The 19,336-nt window shown below is 40.5% G+C and overlaps 1 pseudogene; it reads left to right on the top strand.

Moving 5' to 3' along the window:
- The first annotated feature begins 621 nt into the window (after positions 1-621).
- Positions 622-3,655, top strand: LOC147448633 (uncharacterized; annotated as a pseudogene).
- The last annotated feature ends 15,681 nt before the right edge of the window (positions 3,656-19,336 follow it).

The raw sequence follows: 19,336 nt of genomic DNA, 5'->3' as shown, positions 1-19,336 counted from the left end.
CACAATTTTGTCGCTCTCTTTTCTCTCTCTCTCTCTCTCTCTCTCTCTCTCCTCTTATCGATCTCTCTCCTATTGCATCTTCCTTTTTTCTTTCTCTGCTTCCTATCACACTGTCGTTTGAGTCCCTCCAATCCCAATGAGAAATGAAATGAAATGCTATGTTAACTGTCTTCAAAAGGCCAAAATGACCCATGCGACCAAACTAATACATTCTTGGTGGATCTAATACAATGTCTAGGTACAAAACAAAATGAGAGAGAAGAGAAGAGAGAGAGAGAGAGAGAGAGAGAGAGAGAGAGAGAGATTAGGAAATTTTGGAGGTAATTTGGAGGGCCTTATTGAAGAGAGAGAAAAGAAGGCGCAGCCAATGAGCAGCAACCTTACGTAACGTAGAAATACATGGAAAGCAGCACAAAAATGAAAGAAAAGATTTTAAAATATTGAGTTTTGTCCCATTTTCATAAGGTAACTTCCTGCTTTCACAAAGTAGGGCCCACTGCTAGTAGCCGTCAAGTTCATGACACCTGACTACTGATTGATAGCTAGCTCTCTCTCTTCATTAAAAGATATCCACTACCTTTATGAAAGGCTTTCAAACCTCATTCTCCCTCCATTTTACCTATGGCTTCGTCTTCTACCCGTCCAAGAGGTTCTAAAGGTTGCTCTACACTGTCCCCAACCAGCCTCACCATTAGTGTTCCAAGAAGACCATGTAGTAGCATAAGCACTATCTAAATCTCAAACTCTCTCACTACAGATAATAGTTGGCAAGAGCAGAGGATAAGGCAAAGTTCTTGGGTTCTTATGCAGCCAAGAAGGAGAAAAAGCTCGAAAGCAACAAACATATTTCGTTTTGCATGGAAAGCAAGAGTTCTGGATTTCAAAGTCAAGGTCGGTAAGAAGACTGTGAAAGAAGTCTTTGTTCAACATGTTTTCACTCACTCCGATGTGATTGCTAATGGCGGCGATGTCTCCATGGTGCATAATCCACGGTGCAACTGTAAGTTAATTATTTAGCACTTCTCTATAAATGTTATCTTAATTTCAAATGAGAATCTATTTTTTTTCTTCTTTTATCACAGGTATATAATTAGGTTATACAAATGTTTGTATTTATTTCTATTCTATTACATTCCCAGATGTTTATCCTTCGTCATATGAAGAATGGGAGCGACTGGAGTGCATTATAGGTCTCATCTCTGTGACCCATGCTCATATTGGAGTCTTGCAATATGCTGGTAGAACTAGCAAAAGCCTGGCAGACGAGGATATTTTCTTCTATGACCATTTCTGCCAACTGAATCAAAGGAATCAGAGAGGAGTGTTGGTGAAGGTTCCACTACCAACCAACTGGAACTCTGTGGATTGGCCCGTTCCCGACACAACAACGAGTGAGGCATTGAGGAGCAGGCTCTATACGGATGTTCAGAGGTCTCTCCGAAACTTTGTACCTACTAGATTGGTGAAACTTGCAAATTTTTGTCCTATTGGTCTGTTTGTTGAGTTATTTCATACCTGCAAAATACATGTTGCTAAAACAATGCTGCTCTGCAAATCATTTGATTCCCTCTTGTGTGATAAGCTTCTTGATCGAGGGTGGTATGTGAAAGAAACAGATGGCATATGTTGCAAGATTGCTCTTGACACTTTCATTGTCAAGTATATGCTTGCGACACAGACATTAATAATCTCCTTTTGGTATGTCAAGCGTTCTCACATTGCCAGAAGGTTGCTATGTGCCTATGGATCAAGAGGCAGCAAGTTTGGCAAACAATGTTGTCATAGACGTGGAAGTGGTGGACAAAGACCTAAATCTTATGACAGTAATTACAATAAGGCAACAATGCAATCTTTTGCAACTTCGACATGACATAGTGGAGGAGACTGCCGACATTGACTCTGTAAACTTTTCTTTCTTGTTGAACGGACGAAGAGTAATGCAACAAAGGGAGAAGCATTTTTTTCTGTAGAGATCTCTCTGGCCGTATTCAAATTGTGCCCATGTAATCATCCTTGAATGGCTTCAATGAAATGTAACATTTTTGACTAGTTTAATCTTAATATCAAGCATTTGCTCATGGCTCTCTCTCTCTCTCTCTCTCTCTCTCTCTCTCTCTCTCTCTCTCTCTCTCTCTCTCTCTCTCTCTCTCTCTCTGAGTATTCGAAACACATAGATAGTATCAATTTAAGGTATAATCAATGAATTACTAAGTACATTTGTAAGTACAAATTCCGATGTGCTCAATGGGCTTAAGTACATTGCTTGCAGATATGGGACCAAAATATCCTTTAGGTAAAAATTGTGAAGATGCCCTTCAAACAAAGGTGGGGATATAGTAGTGCTAGATGGATTAAGTAAACCCTTGTGTGGTGTGTCATCAATCAACAAAGTGTTGAAAGCATCATAAGGTACATTGATCTGCTCTATGGGCTTGTAGAAAAGTGGTACAGTAGGTTTATTTGGGTGAAAATGTCCCGCAATGGTATTACAATTTCTTTGATTATACACAAAATAAAAAGCCGATCACTGAATTTCAGCCAAATTACAAACTATGGAAACAAGGGGATTCAGGTTATGGGCCTGCATTGAAGACCAGATAGCCATCCTAAACCTTGGAATCAAAAAATTCAAAAATTCCTTTGTGCCTGGTCGAATTAATACTCTGACATTTTCCAAGCGAAAATTATGTAAATCGGAGAACTCTGTATGTACATTGTACGGCTATCGTAGGAGTAGCAATCCATTGACATCCAAGATAACCAGTCTCTGAAATCATTGTGTGCATACATATAAGTAGTTAGAAACAAAAAAGAATTAATTATTTAAGTACAATGGATATTACCGGAACAACCATATCTACTTGAAGCAAGAGTCCATACTGGTCATTTCTAATGTTGACATTTTGTTGTTGAGTGTCAATGTTTCCTTGTGTATTGCCAAGCGTATCCACCTCTTGTGCTTGTGTAGTACATGACTCTTGTGTTTCCATGGCCGAATGGTTAACCTGTTCTGTGGTCTGTTCCTGGCCTTGATTTGCAATATTGGCCTCCTCCCCTAGCACTCCCTTATTCTCCTCTTCTTCGACTAGAATCTCTGTTGCATTCTTCGTCTCCGAGGTGCATTTTACATCTGTATTTTTGGGGACTTGGTCTACTTCACATTGCTCAACCCCAGCTTTGGATTCAGCCGCTCCAACTGCAAAGTTTACCGGTGTCTTTTCCTCTAATATGGGGTCAGTTTGAGGAATTTGGTTTAAGGTGTTGGAAACTGGCTTGACTACCTCTTCACCTCATTGTTAAAGCTATAATATGGTCGTCGACAAAACTGTCCTCTGCATCTAAAATTCTTGGGGTTGAAAGAGATAGTAGATGTTGAATCATTGAAGCGCGGTACCTTTGTAAATATTATGTTGTATAATTTTCCAGATCATTCTACAAAATAAGGTTAACTTGTGGTCAATACTTTAATTAATAATAGCACTAATGTTGAACCATACCATTACAAGGAAATACCTTTGACATAAATGGATGAAGAGCAAAAAAACTCTGCAGTATATACTCTGCATGAAGAAGACATCCCCAACAGCAGGAATTTGGATATGTCTGATTAGGCACTTTGACAGATTTAATAAAGGTGGACTTGTACAGTTCATGATTTCCACAAAGTTTTCCATAGACATGAAGTAATCTTTTTATACATCTGTGGACAATGAAGGTTATTTTGTTGGAATGAGGGTTGCAGAGAAACGTACATAGCTTGGAGAAGACGAAGGAAGCTCAAGGCACACAATAGAGAGTGTGTTACTTAGTGTGCAATGGAAAGATGGATAGCCCTAGAGTGATGGGCGTATATACAATGCACGGGGGAAAAAACCTCCTAAAGAGGGAAAAAAATGCCCCAACGGTCCTAGTGTGTTCACACACATCACTACCACATGTATATGGTAACAAATCCCCCCTAGAGTGATGCGGTGAATGAGAGCTGGCACATGAGTAAAGGGAAGTGACATGCCCTAACGACATGATCAGTCCACAAAGGGGAGTAAGCCCAAAGCTTTGCGGAAAGCTTCAAGCTTCTCACGAGACAATGTCTTTGTGAAAAGATCTGCAAGGTTGTCCTGTGTTGGCACAAAAGCCAAGCTGATCTCTCTTGCTGAGAGCCTCTCCCTGACATAGTGGTAATGCACCTCAATGTGCTTTGTGCGAGCATGAAAAACTGGGTTCCTCGCAACTGCCAATGCGCTCTGATTGTCAGTGTAGATAGTGTTGGCAGTGTCCTGTCCAACACCCAAATCAGCCATAAGGCGTCTGAGCCATACACACTCAGCCGTAGCTATGAAGACTGCCCTGTACTCAGCCTCACAACTCAAAGTGGCCACAGTAGGTTGCTTCTTGCTCAACCATGATATACATGAACTGCCAAGCATGAAACAAAAACCACTTGTGGACACTCTCATGTCAAAACAACCAGCCCAATCTGAGTCCGAAAAAGCATGTAAGTCTGGCGGCAACGATCCCCCCTTGGGATAAAATAAGCCAAGATGTAAAGTGCCAGTAAGGTAGCGAAAAAACCTCTTGAAAGCCTGCCAATGCTTAGACCCTGGGCTATGCATAAATCTGCTGACCTGTGAGACTACAAACTGAATATCCGGCCTCGTGTTGCATACATAAACGAGGTAGCCAACAACAGTTTGATAAAGAGTGACATCAGTAGGATCGCTAGCATCATGTAGACTCAACTTCAAACCTGTTTCCATGGGAGTGTCAATAGGTTTGCAATCCTCAAGTCCAAACTTACATAGCAATGTCTCTATGTAACTTTTCTGACACAAGGAAATACCACCATCACACTGCTTAAACTGTATACCCAAGTAATGATGCAGTAGCCCTAAATCTTTCATCTTGAAATTAGCATTAAATACAGCCTTAAATTCAGCAATATGTCTCTCATTTGGTTCAGTGATCAGCAAATCATCAACATAAAGAACCACGCTCAGCAATATGTCTCTCATTTGGTTCAGTGATGAGAAGTACATCACCCTCACGCTTTACATACAATGTGCTTTCTGTTGGACTGTTATGAAAGCCTTGTTTGACCAAATGAGTGTCATCTTTCTCATACCAATCACGAGGAGATTGCTTCAACCCATACAAAGCCTTGTTACATTTGCACACTTTGTCCTCTTGTCCTTTTATGACAAAACCGCGAGGCTGCGTTACATAAACTTCCTCAAATATGTCACCATTCAAGAAAGCGGAAACAATGTCTGATCTATGTAATTCCCAACCAAAATGAGCTGCCAATGCACATAGAAAACGCACAGTAGTCATACAACAAGTGGGAGCAAAAGTCTCTTCATAATCTATGCCTTTTTGCTGTGCATAACCCTTTGCAACAAGTCGAGCCTTATGGCGATCAATCTCACCATCCGGCTTGCGTTTAAACTTGTAAACCCACTTCGTACCAATGGCCCTTTTGCTAGGAGGCAAATCACATAAAGTCCATGTGTCATTTTCTATGAGTGCATCATATTCTGGTTGCATGGCAGCCATCCAATTTTCTCAATTTTATGCTTCATCAAAAGATAGAGGCTCCTCAACATCATGTAAGCTAGACACAGCCAAAGCATAACGATATGATGCATAAGATGCATGGTGAGAGCCTGAACGAGTACGACTAGACAAAGGTGCATCCAATTTACTGTCACGCAAAGTGTGGACCAGCCATTTTGGCATACCTCTAGCCTGTTGATTTTCAGCCCTTTCCTCATCAAGTACATCATGTACATCTGCATCAGTAATAGGCTGATCTAAAACATTTTCATAAACCCCCATAGGTTGTACATTTGCCTCATTGGAACTTACATTCGTATTTCCACCACTGAAAAGAGGCAACAAAGTGTCATAATTGTCCTGTGAGCTTACATTACTGTCTCTAGTACATGACAGTAAGGGATGAACAAAATGTTCCACAAACACTACATCCCGTGAAACCAGAATACGTTTTGTTTGCGGATGATATGTACAACATGTAACCGTTTCCATAGCCAGAAATTGTTTGAAGCACATAAAAACTTCGGACTTCGCTTTAAGAGGAAATACCCACGCATGCCCTGAGTAATCATCAACGAAAGTCAAGTAGTACAAGTAATTGCCCAAGGACGGAGTTTGCATGGGCGCACAAACATCACTATGCACAAGCTGCAACCTGCATGTGGCCCTAACTGAACCACCTTTGGAAACTTAGAACGCTGCATTTTACCCAGAATACAGCCTTCACAAACATGTTTGACATGTGCTTCAAGAGGTGGCAAAGAAGCAACCATATCAGATTTTTGCAAACGCAACAAAGTGGCAAAGTTCAGATGACCAAAACGTGCATGCCAAAGTTTTGCATCTGAAATAGCCCTTGAATCTGCAACAGCATTTGTAAAATTTTGTCCACACCTGTCATACAAAGTGAGCTTATACAACCCACAACACAAAAGCCCACATGCAACAATTTCATCACCAAAACTGAGATCATGAACTGTACATCTGTCATTCACAAATTTGACTACAAGTCCAAGTCTAGCAAGCGCGGATACAGACAAGAGATTCTTCTTGATCCCAGGTATATAAAGTGCATCAACAAGTGTGAAGGAGCTGCCATTAGCAGCAGTGAGCACAATCTTTCCAACTCCCTGAACTGGATAAGAGGCGTTGTTAGCACAAGTGACTGAATTCCCATGAGGGACAGACTCGAGAGAGGTAAACAATTCACGATGTGAGGTAATGTTCTTTGTAGCATCACTGTCGAAATACCACACATGTGAATCTGCAGCAACTGACAAGCATGCATCATGGACAACAGGATTGTAACTGCACTCTACGCTAAAAGCCCATTCTACATCAACATCAGCATTACACTCTCCTTCACAGAAGACTCAACAATGGCTGCATTTGTAGTGGAACCAGCATTTGCAGTGGAACCACCCTCTTTCTTCTTAGCCTCTTTGGCCTTCAACTTAGGACACGACTTGATAAAGTGATCATTAGCTTTACAATAATGGCAACGCATCTTCTTTTTTCCCTTGTCACCAGAATTTCCAGAAAAATTACTTCCAGCAAAGCATTAGGAACATATTTTTTTCCACTCGCAGCAAAACCGTAAGAAGTGGCTGCATTACTGTTACCACCCTTTCTTTGACAAGCAATAAAAGCCTGTTTAACTGCACGCTGCCTAGTCCTGTTTTTTCTGGAAAGTGACTCTTGCAACAGCAATGTGCATAATGCATCAAACTTGACAACTTCTGGATTTCCTTGGGTCATAAGTCTCCAAGTACTAGCAAAAGTCTGGTAAGAATCTGGTTAGGCATCAAGAACAGTCTGCACAAGGGAACTGTCTGAAATGACTTCTCCTGCAGAAATAAGTTTCTCATTGATATCCTTGACACTAGCAAGGAAAGTGTCCATATCATCTTCCTCATGCATAATCTTCGACTCCAATTCTTTACGCAACAAAGAAATTTTAGCCTCATTGCGACTTGCATAAAGACCAGCCAAAATATCCCAAGCCTGTTTTGCAGATTTTGCTAAACGGATGTGAGGAACAATGGTGCGCTTCACAGAAAATGCAATTAATGCATGAGCCTGCGCATCCTTAACATCCCAACGAGCTTGTTCTACCATAGGAAAAACAACTCTAATAGCAACAATCCTTGCAGCAAGACTTGCAACATCCTCAACATCGCCTACATCTTCAGAACCAGGAAGTACATCAATGCCCTGCACAATGTTCTAGATGGCCTTTGACACAAGAACATGTTGCATCATATAAGCCCACATAGGGTAGTCTTCCCCATCTAACCTGTCCTCAGCAGCAAACATCTTGAACACATTTGTGTTGTTGTTGTCAGCCATAGTAAATGATGCACCTAATGTGAAAACTGCACGAAAATAGGAGAAACGGAGTGGGAACAACACGTGCTATATGGCACAAACCGTAGAAGACTATAAGGAACCTGTTATACAAAAAACGGCACCGACAATAATTCTGCACAAAATGACGAAATAGCCTATGCAGTATTGCCTGTAGTGGAAACAGAGGCCGAAATGAGCCCAAATCAAAAATCTGAGCAGACCAAGCTCTACGAGCTTACCCAAAGTATTTGTCAACCTGTGAACGCTTGCCAAAGCTAACTAAAATCGGAGAAAGTGAGCAGGGGTGTGCTGGAGCAGCTGGCGACTAAGCCCGGGAGGACGCAACCTGCTCTAATACCAATTGTTGGAATTAGGGTTGCAAAGAAATGCACACAGCTTGGAGAAGACGAAGGAATCTCAAGGCAGACAATAGAGAGTGTGTTACTTAGCGTGCAATGGAAAGATGGATAGCCCTAGAGTGATGGGCGTATATACAATGCACGGGGGAAAAAACCTCCTAAAGAGGGAAAAAAATGCCCCGGCGGTCCTAGTGTGTTCACACACATCACTACCACATGTATATGGTAACATATTTATTATTAACAATATTCAGGACATCAACCATTCCCCAAATAAACATTAAAGGTTTTATCAACACTTACACTCTTATCTCTGAATGTGTTGCTTGTATGGAGTTGATAGTCCATACTACTTGCTTGTCCAATTCTATACATACAAGGCTCCAATGATTTGCTGATTCATATGGCAACACCAGTGTTGTCACCTGGAGCATTGGACAATGTATAAACCATCTCTACAATGTGCCATGTGGGGTGTTCTTTATTCGGAATTGCACAGACATTTGTGGATCTAAAATAAAAATTTCATTTTGGGTTTCTTGAGGGAGCTGGCTCTTTATTAAGCTACAATCACAAAGAAGGATTTAATTAGAGGCCAAATACCAACAAAGAAATATCTTAAAGGTAGAGATGAGCACTTACTTTAGGCATACATAAACAATAGTGTCGCTAATTTATGCATTTGGATCTTTCAATATCGCAATATCAACACAGTCCAGTGCTAATTGCCTACTGTCATCAGCAAGGGGAATGCTTGCTAACAGTCCCTCTGTCATGGAGTGTAATACATCATTATTTCTTTCATTTAGCTCTATGGTAACTTGCCCATAAGTTCTCCTCTGGGCCTCTTCATCAACTGCAGCAAACTCTATACTCTTTAACTTCTCTGCTTCAGAGAGCCGTCTTTCTTCTTGCTCAACTCTGGCTCTTGTGTTCACCTCATGAGTAACCTCATGAATCTTAACCCCTTGAGCTCACCGGCTTGGTGATATTAGCAGTATATCTTTCATTTTGGGATCAATTAACTCATTTGGGATAAGGAGATTATCATATCTCCAGCGCACTCTCTTAAGAGTCTCATTGTCCTTGTCCATTATTGTCAAACGGTGAGCATGAGCAACAACAATAGTAATATCATTAAAATACTCCAAAAGAAAATCTTCTGCTACTTCTTGAAGACACAGCAGGGTAACTGCCTTCCACCTCATTGTACCAGCACATGCTTGCTCACAAATTTGTCTCACTGCTCTTTGAAAAGGAAGTTTAGGGACACACAACTCAATACATTTCTGAGCTTTTCCTGATTTCCCTAAATAAACCCATGTTTCTTTGAATATTCTTCATTCTTGGTCCCTTCAATATCTTCATTGGTTTACCAAGAAGTTTGCAAGCCCTAGTCCCTTCCCTGCCTTCCTTGTTGTTGCCTTGGTTCTTGCCATTACCCTGATAGAGGAAAAAGCAGAGATTCTCTCTCTCTCTCTCTCTCTCTCTCTCTCTCTCTCTCTAATCCCTATCTCTCTCTCCTGCAAAAGAAGTGGATCACTATGGAAAGTCACTTCTACATATGTGCAATAGTACCGGAATGCTCATTGCAAATGGTGTATCTCTATGGCAAGGCACCAATGACTTTACATGTAGAAAGCACAACGGTGCTAGCGTGATTGACTATATGTTGTTCTCGGAAGCGACTCTAGAATGCATACAAAGCTTTACACTTGGTGAATGGAATCCGGAATCGGATCATAGGATGTTATGTATTGACCTCAAGTGTGGTAAACGGCCCGAGCATGTAGCCTCCAATCATGATGTGAATCATTTGTACCTACGTCTAGACTTCAAACGAGCACTTATATATGCTGATATGGTGGACCAAATGTTAAGCATGATAGAGCATCAAGAGAGCCCAACATTAGAATGCAAGTGGAAAGTTTTCAAAGAAGTAATTTTCTCTTGTGCGAAGGAATGCTTTTCGGTGAAACACATGTCTTGCAAAAGGTCTAAGAAGGGTAGCACCAAGAAGAAATGGTTTGACATGGAATGTAGTCAAGCCCGAAAACACTTGCTAAGATTGGATGCAATCAAATACAAGTAAGGTTACTTGGAATGTTCACACACATACAAAGCACTTGTTCAAAAGAAGAGGAGAAGGTGGGAAGTCGAAAAACAACTTCTTTTAGCACAAGATCAGAGAAAGCACAAGATCAGAGAAAGCACATGCATGTGGCAAGTTTTGGCAAAATCTAAAAGGCAAGCGCGTTGAGAGCTTTGGTGACTTGACTCTTGAGGATATGTATATGCATTATAAGAATCTCTATGAGCAACCCAATGTTGATAAGATGGAGTGTTGTAGCTCCCTTCCGTTTATGTCTCCCTTCTTTACCATTGAAGATGTATGCCACGCGCTTGAGAAACTTGCTACTCGCAAGGCAGGTGACCTTCAAGGTGTCAAGGCTGAAATGATTAAATGGACAAGCAAGAAAACACGATATTGGATATGCGATATGTTTAACCTTGCACTTCAGTATGGCATGCCTCATGATTGGAGTGCAAATTGGATCAAACCTTTGCACAAAGGAGGAGATGTAAACAATGTGAACAACTATCACACTATAATGGTTGGTTCTTTAATGGCAAAGTTATTTGGATGTATCATGGAGATAAAGATAAGTGAATGGGCTGAAAAGAATGGCAAACGTGCACTTGGCCAAGCAGGTTTTCGAAAGCATCATAGCACTATTGATCACCTTGTCACTCTTCGAGTTCTTATGGAAGCGTCTCGATTGAAAGGAAAAAAGTTGTATTGGGATTTCAAGAAAGCTTTTGACATGGTACCGCGAGGAAATCTTTGGAGACGTATGCAAAGCCTTCAAGTGCCGAGAGAATTTATGCAGGCAGTCTTTTGCATCTACCAAAAAGTGATATGTTGATTACGTATGGGAGATGGAATTTCAGAATTTTTTGCAAGCACTATTGGTGTCAAACAAGGATGCCCACTTTCCCCAACCCTCTTTGGGCTACTCATTGATGAATTGGAATGCATGGTTCTTGACTTTATGCAGCAAGAATTCATAGAAGAGGTTAAGATTGGAAATGCGGTGATCATGCTTTTGCTTTATGCCGATGATGTAGTGCTCTTGGCACATACCTTAGAAGATGCACGAAAGCTTATGAGTGTCTTGGAACGCTTTTGCCTACATAGCGGGCTGATCGTGAATGGATCCAAAACCAAGGTTATGCTTGTAAAGACCCTCAATGATGAAAATCCATGCATTGTATATAACAATGAGAAACTTGAAGTGGTAGATCACTTCAAGTACCTTGGCCTTGAGGTTCCATCCAATCATAAATGGAAGGATTGTGCAATGCGTCGCTTGGAATCCGGAAAGAGGGCCTATTATGCATTTGAGAACATGTGCAATGCAAGAGAGATCAAGTGTTGGGCTCTCAAAAAGTACCTCTTTGACACATTGGTGACACCGGTGCTTCTTTATGGAGTGGAGGTGTGGGGTGGAAGCATCGGGAAGTCTACTTGGAAAGAGTTTGAGAATGTCCAAAAGCGTTTTCTCACCAACTTTCTCCAAGTCAAGACACAAACACCCTACATGCTCTTACTTCTTGAGTCCGGATTGCTTCCCATTGAGGTCTTGGGCATGCAAAGGGTTGTGGAGTACATGCGTAAGACACAACGTAGCCCTTTGCATCGACTTCCTAGAATCGCATATGAAGCAAGTCAAATGGTTCAAAAGACATGCAAGAGCAAAATACTAAGTTCGGGGTGGATGCTTGATATCAAGAAATGGTTTGGACGATGGGATGCATGTCACTTGGTCAAGGATGCGTCGATCGACTCCCAAGTTAATGAGGCCTTCTTACAACGCCAATGTAGCACGGCTTGGGAGAAATCCGGAGGTTCTCGCTTCAGCCATTACACCACACACGTTGCCCCAAACTACAAATCTCTCTTCTTCTCGGAACGAGGTAACCGAACCCATTCCTACATCCTTGAGTCCATCCCATTGAGTGCGATCCGCACCATTGCCTCCATTCGTCCTAGCTCCCATTCTCTACGCTGCGAGACAGGACATTGGGGCACTGGCGAGGAGTGTCATCGACTTTGCACCTTATGCCCTCGTCAAGTGCGAGAGAGTGAGTACCACACACTACTTGAGTGCTCAGCTTTTGACCACATTAGGTCCTCTTTTCCCCATATATTCAGCCATGATCTCTCCCTACATACCTTCCTCTCCCAACCACGATGTGGACTCTCTATTGCGACGCTCATTTCAGCCATTTTTGAGCATCGAGAGTCACTTATGAACTCCACTCACACCACGTGACATGTTCATTTGGTCCCATAGGTCATATTTGACCTGCCAGGACGATAATAGAACTATCTCTCTCTCTCTCTCTCTCTCTCTCTCTCTCTCTCTCTCTCTCTCTCTCTCTCTCTCTCTCTCTCTCTCTCTCTCTCTCTTGCTTTCTCTGTCTTTCTCCCCTCCCTCTCTATCTCCTTATCTTTCTCTCTCTCTCTCTCTCTCTCTCTCTCTCTCTCTCTCTCTCTCTCTCTCTCTCTCTCTCTCTCTCTCTCTCTCTCTCTCTCTCTCTTCTTATCTCTCTCTCTCTCTCTCTCTCTCTCTCTCTCTCTCTCTCTCTCTCTCTCTCTCTCTCTCTCTCTCTCTCTCTCTCTCTCTCTCTCTCTCTCTCTCTCTCTATCTATCTTTCTCCCACCACCCCATTTTTTGTGGATCACGGCGCGCGGGTTTGTCTTCAAGCCAGGCTTCTAGCTGTCCATGCGCCGTGATTCACAAGAGTATTGAAAAACATTTGCAGTATACTTTCTCTCTCTCTCTCTCTCTCTCTCTCTCTCTCTCTCTCTCTCTCTCTCTCTCTCTCTCTCTCTCTCTCTCTCTCTCTCTCTCTCTCTTTCTCTCCCTCTCTCTCTTTGTATGGATCACGTCGCGCGTACACAAATGCAAGCAAAGAGAACCCTCTACAGTGCGTCCTAATCCACTCTATGAAATCCCTCTCCTTGTGTTTCTCTGTCTCTCCCTCTTCTTCTTTCAAACCAAGAAAAATTTCAAAAATACTATCTCTAACACTCTCTCCATCAATCTCTCTCAGTCTTTAGCTTCCAAACCAAATAGACTATCAGCAAATATAGCTCTCTCACTCTCTCTCTCTCTCTCTCTCTCTCTCTCTCTCTCTCTCTCTCTCTGTTTTTATTTCTTTTTGGGTCTTCATCTACAAAAAATAACAATGGAAATACCTTTCTATGAGGAATTCAAATGGACGGAAACGCGTGTAGGAGCCTTGGGACTTGGTTGTAGAGGATATCTCGGCTGTATGTGTCCTCTCTGTCTCTTCCTATCGCTTGCAGAGGTTGACTTTTGAGTTAGCTATCTCCTTCTCCTTCTCCCAGAGGTCGTCTATGCAGGCTTTTTCTCTCTCTCCCTCTGTCTCTTTGTATTTCACTATATATATATATATATATATATATATATATATATATATATCTCACTCTATCTCTCTCTTATCATAAAATCAAGTGCGCATTGTTACTATAAATGTACACATTTTTTTGGGTAGTTAAAAATCACTTTATTGGTTGTACCGCATATTAAATGCATGTCCTTGTAACACGTATTCAATACATGCGGCTTGCACTGTAAAAAACGCAACGGTAATATCTATTATTGCATGCAAAAGGGCAGAGGAGAGAGAGAGAATAAAGAGAGAGAGAGAGAGAGAGAGAGAGAGAGAGAGAGAGAAAGAGAGAGGGAGATAGAGAGAAGGAGGGAGAGAAAGAAGGATTAACTGGTGTGCACAAGCATATTACAGACCTCGAAAGAGACAGATATAAAGCTTTGAGAGACAGAGAGAGAAAGTGAGGAAGGGGAAAAGAGTCAACTAAGAAGGCCTCTGCTTCCTTCAAGGTGCAGAAACCAAAAGCTTGAAGACTCCAAACTACATTCCCAGTCCAAAACCTCTACTCCAACAACAATGTCTAGTCCTGGCAAAGGTAAAGAAAATCCCTTCAGTTTTACTATGTATTCAGTTTAGTTGTGTTCTATAAGTGTGCTTCAAAATCTGAAAGATCATTTGACCTTCCAAATTTCATAATTGGATCACGGCGCGCCAGTTACTTTACAAAGATGAGTTTACATACTCCTTGCGCCGTTATCCACTTGTCATATTTACAAAAGGATTTTTTGTATTACTATATTGTAGATATTCAATGTATAAAGGCCTGCAAAGTGGATCACAGCGCGGGAGGAGTGTTTTCAACGTGAATTTACATATTTCGCGCGCCGTGATCCTCTTTTGACTTGGACATACCAATCTGCTAAAAGTACAATTTTTGTATTACTATATTGTAGGTATTCAAATTATAAAGGCCTGCAAAGTGGATCACGGCGCGCGCGAGGAGTGTTTTAAACGTGAATTTACATATTCTGCACACCGTGATCCACTTTTGACCTTGTACATAGTAATCTGCTGAAAGTACAATTGCTTTTATGTATTTGTAGCTATTCTATTTTCTGAAAGCCAACCAAGTGGATCACGGTGCGCCTATAGTTCTATGGATATTTGTTTTTGTACTCTTCGCACCGTGATCCACTTGTATGGCTTTTACTCCTCACATATATAACCTAGTTTTGCCTAGTTTTGCATTGAATCCATAGTAATCATCTTATTTTATTGACTACCTGATTAGTTGTTAACAATTGTGGGATATCTAATTATAGTTTGTTCAAAACTTATATGATCATTTGGTGCTCTTCTTTTTGTATATACTCATTGAATCTTATATTTGTGATTATGAAATAAATGGCCGGTTTAAGATCACATAGGAGGAAGAGGCAGAAAATTGATCCCAAGCGCATTGGTGGCCAAGAAAACTTTCCAAGAAGACTGCCGGAGTTGTTAAAAACATCAATGAAGAGGAATGGAGACTTCACAGAACCCATTGATATAACTGCTGTAGAGCCTGCCAGTAGTTTGGAGGAGCCAGCTGTAGGTTTGGAGAAGCTTGATACTGACCCATCTATAGAATTGGAGTCCCCTTCTACTCCAAAATTTACTGTACCCAACTCACTTAGCACTAGAATGGTAACCTAACAGCTGGACATAAAAGTGTCCTTTCAGGGTTTTGGGAAAAATTTGCAAAACCATAGTAGATCCACTCATTTTGAAAAATCCTTTCATGAGCTTATAGTTCAATAACTACTACATATGGAAAAAATGAGAAACTTGTAATTTTTCTCATCCCTTGGTCACTACAAGCCTCCAAATTTGATGGACCAGTGCATTTTGCCCAAAACAACAATTTCTTACGATTGATTGCATATAAATAAGAGTGGAGATTTTTGTAGGACATGAGATAAAATGCCCCGTTAACTTCAATGGGTTGGTGAACAAAACATATGGTTGCTTTTACCTCACTAATTTTTTTTCGGGAAAAAAAAATAGGTACAAAAAAGTTGCATTTTTGCCATTTTGCGGACCTATCACCAAAGTTTCTATAGTCACGCTCAATACAGATACTATATACATGTTTTCTTTAGATTCAAAAGGATCCATGGAGCATGTCAAAAGGATAATGGATCTCTTACAATTGGAACCTTGGGCGCAATGATAAAGTGCTAAATACAGCAAACATGAAAAAACTGGGTTTAGCATTATGACCTCTAGAAACCCATGGAAACTACTCAATATCTAGCCAAGTTTGTAGTCTATGATTAGATATGGTTACTACCTACAAAATACACACAATTGGCCTAAGAAACTAGCAATATTAAGAAAGTTATACTTGCTACTCTAAAATGTATCGTATTCTTCAACAATAAAAAAACTCAACCATCATCATATACTATGTTATATAGCATATTAGGTCCCCCAAAACTCAAGGAATATTAGCTTTATGTTATACATTACACTTACACAATCAAAATTGAATTTGGATATCAAGAAAGCCACCAAAAAAATCATAAAAGTGCTAATTTTGGCCAAAAAAATAGGATTATGCAATTCTTGTAAATTGGTCATAACTTTCAATTTTAATACTTATCTCTCCCTACAAGAATCAAAACATGTTGTCAACTATGAAGGCCTAACCTCTAGCCATCTAAATCTCACAAACATGAAGTTTAGAGTGGTATAGTTGCCAAAAATGGAAAAAAAGCCAAAAACAGGACCCGTTTTTTCACATAGTTTAGGTTCAAAAATGTTGTGCAAGAGTAAGGTTAATGGTGAGATCGATACTCAAAAAAAAATGCTAAGTTTTTTTCAGCTCATAAGGCAACTTTGTGGATATATAGCACCTAGAAATTCATATTCATACTCTTCAAATAATTCAAGCAAAATGGTCACTTAATAGGACACAGAAGTGTCCAAGGACATAAAAGTGTCCTGTTACCATTCTAGTGTTAAGAGAGAAGTGGATTTTTCAACACCTACTTTGCAGAGTATCCAATGTATTGAAACAATCCAAAAGAAAGAAGAGATAGTTATTTATGAAGACCCTAGAGTGATTGATGAAAGGCTTTTAGATTTTGCAGTTACTTCTGGGGATGGTGATAAGTTTGATTTGGTCTCCTGCATGTTTAATGCTCCATTTAATCTTGATGTGTTCGTAGCTGAACAGAGTGAACACTTGAAGCTGGAACGAGAGAAGTTTGATCTTCACACTCAAGAGGGCAGGTTTATTGTTGGTGAAATGGTGGTAGTCCATTTAAAGGACCGTGATCCTAAAAAACAGTCTTACAAGAAGTATAATCAATTGCCTCTTATGTACAGGCCCCATTGGTGCAGCTTACATGATGGGGAGTGCAAGATGATTCAAGAGTCCTTTGGATTTCTAATATTTTTAAATGGATTATTTACAACTCCTATGAAAGATCCTAAGGAGGTCATGGAGGAACAAGGTTTACCAGCAGATGAAAAAGAGGAAAAGAATGAGGAATATATTGAAGTGACAGAGATTGAGGAGTCCATTGATCTTGAAGAAGAAGCAAAAGAGGTGAAAAAAAGAAATCTTCTCTCAGTGAAAACCTCAGATATCAAGCTCCCTCTAGATGTGTCAGGTTTCAATGAGCAGCAAGCCACCTTAATGCTACCGGGAGTGCCAGAGTTTAAATTTGGAGATAGGTCCTACATTTATCTCCATGATATACAAAGTATTTTTTGTTTACAGGAGGACTTTGCACTGGCCACTATTTCCAAGTATCAGGAGGAGAGGAATGGATTTGTCTCAGATAATAGTAGTGATGACGAGGCAATGGAGATCTCCAGTAACCCACTGGACTGTCTTAAACTCTGCTTTCAAAATACAGAAAAGTATAAAGAAACACTTCCTGATGAAGCCACATTTCAAGCTATTCGAAATAATCTTAAGCCATCAACTAGTAAACAGGATATGGAGGATTGATTTAAACGCCCAGCGCAGGAGTCAACTGGATCAATTAACCTATGGAAGGATGAGCTTTTTTTGCAAGATGAGAGTTTCATGGTATAAATTCCTACCCCTCCTCACCCCCAATCTCTGTCTGTCTCTCTGTCTCTCACATACACAAACACTTCTTCTGTTTACAGTCATGGATTGCTGAAAAGGACGACTTTCTTCGTTGTCGGAGAAGACAATTCCGTGGTAGGGATGCAACTCTAGGACAATATCTTCCTAGTTTATGCGAGGCACCCATCCTAATCTTCCACAATGGAATGTTACAAGAGGGGAATACTGCAACCTATGCTTTCAAGACATTATCTCGCTTCTTAGGTGGTCCAATGCTACCACAAAATGCTGACAAAGTAATCCTCGTCGACAAGGTTTTTGGGAGAGAATGTTTTGGTTACTCGCCAAGATATATTGGGGGCCGTGCAGCATATTACTACACATACACAGCAATCGCATTATCTTTAGGGAAATAAAACCCTACTGAACTCTTAGAGTGTGGCAAACATTTAATGATCAAATACAAGGGCGAGGTTCCAAATGATATTTGCAAATCATCAAAATGTTGAAATAGTTGTGGTACATATTGAATTTAATTCTCCAGGAACTTGGGGTACATCGATCATCTAAACTCTAACTCTCTTGTTCCACCGATGATTGGCATATTGCATTGTTTCTCTCCACCTGGTTTGACTTTTAAGAGAACTTGAGTTGTTGAATGCGTCTACTCGCTTTCTTTGTTGAATTTGCAAATGTCTGATTGCCTGTACGGTTGCTGAAGAGGCCACTACTTGCTTTTGTTGCATGCGATGAATGATGCTACAATAAAACCAATGAAATAACTCCTTTAGACTGTTTGCCTTATTTTGAGAGCCTCCATGTTGTGTATGTCTGAAGTAGGCATTTCTAGCCATGTAATGAGACTTCTCCAGGCCCTGGGTGTTTCATATACCTAGATTCCCATACTTTTGGATGAAGTATGGTAAATGATTAAAAATAATGTGTTGCAAAAGAAGAAATTTATTTAGAAATTTAAACAGACACTTAGTACTAAGACTATATGAGGCGCTTTGAATTTACCATGTAATGAGTGATTTGAGTGTCAGTCCAAGCTGTCTTGAAGGATTTTTTCAGTAGCTAAAGGTTCTGTTTAAACTTGCTGAGATTATCATGCGATCAATCATCATTCTCACACATTTGAAATAATATATCAATGGAATGCCACACATCACCCTTTGCATTGTGAGTAGTTGGCTCTTGGTCTTTCACTGCTAAATGAAGTTTTTAACAGTGCATATACTCAACTTTGCTAATGTAGGTAGATTGATATACTCTCCCTCGCTTTATTAGCTTCACATCTTTAATACCTTGAGGTTTAGATAGAAAACGGCATGCCTTGACCCCACCTATGTATGGTTTGTAGGGTACATCTTTCTCATTGGTTGACCTTTTTTCGTCCCGCTGGATTTTCACATTGCCCCCATCTAGACCAATATCTGACAAAACTAGTTCCAAAGCCTCTAGAGCGACTTGTCGTTCAGATGGCTTTTTTATTTTCCAAGCAAACCCAATGTACAGATATACCAACTTCTCTACAATTCGGCAGAGAGCATGCATTGTACAA

The sequence above is a fragment of the Adiantum capillus-veneris genome, chromosome 10 (assembly GCF_014529385.1).
Source record: "Adiantum capillus-veneris isolate H3 chromosome 10, ASM1452938v2, whole genome shotgun sequence".
In the NCBI taxonomy this organism is placed as follows: Eukaryota; Viridiplantae; Streptophyta; class Polypodiopsida; order Polypodiales; family Pteridaceae; genus Adiantum; species Adiantum capillus-veneris.
This window is presented reverse-complemented; position numbering and strand designations above follow the sequence as displayed.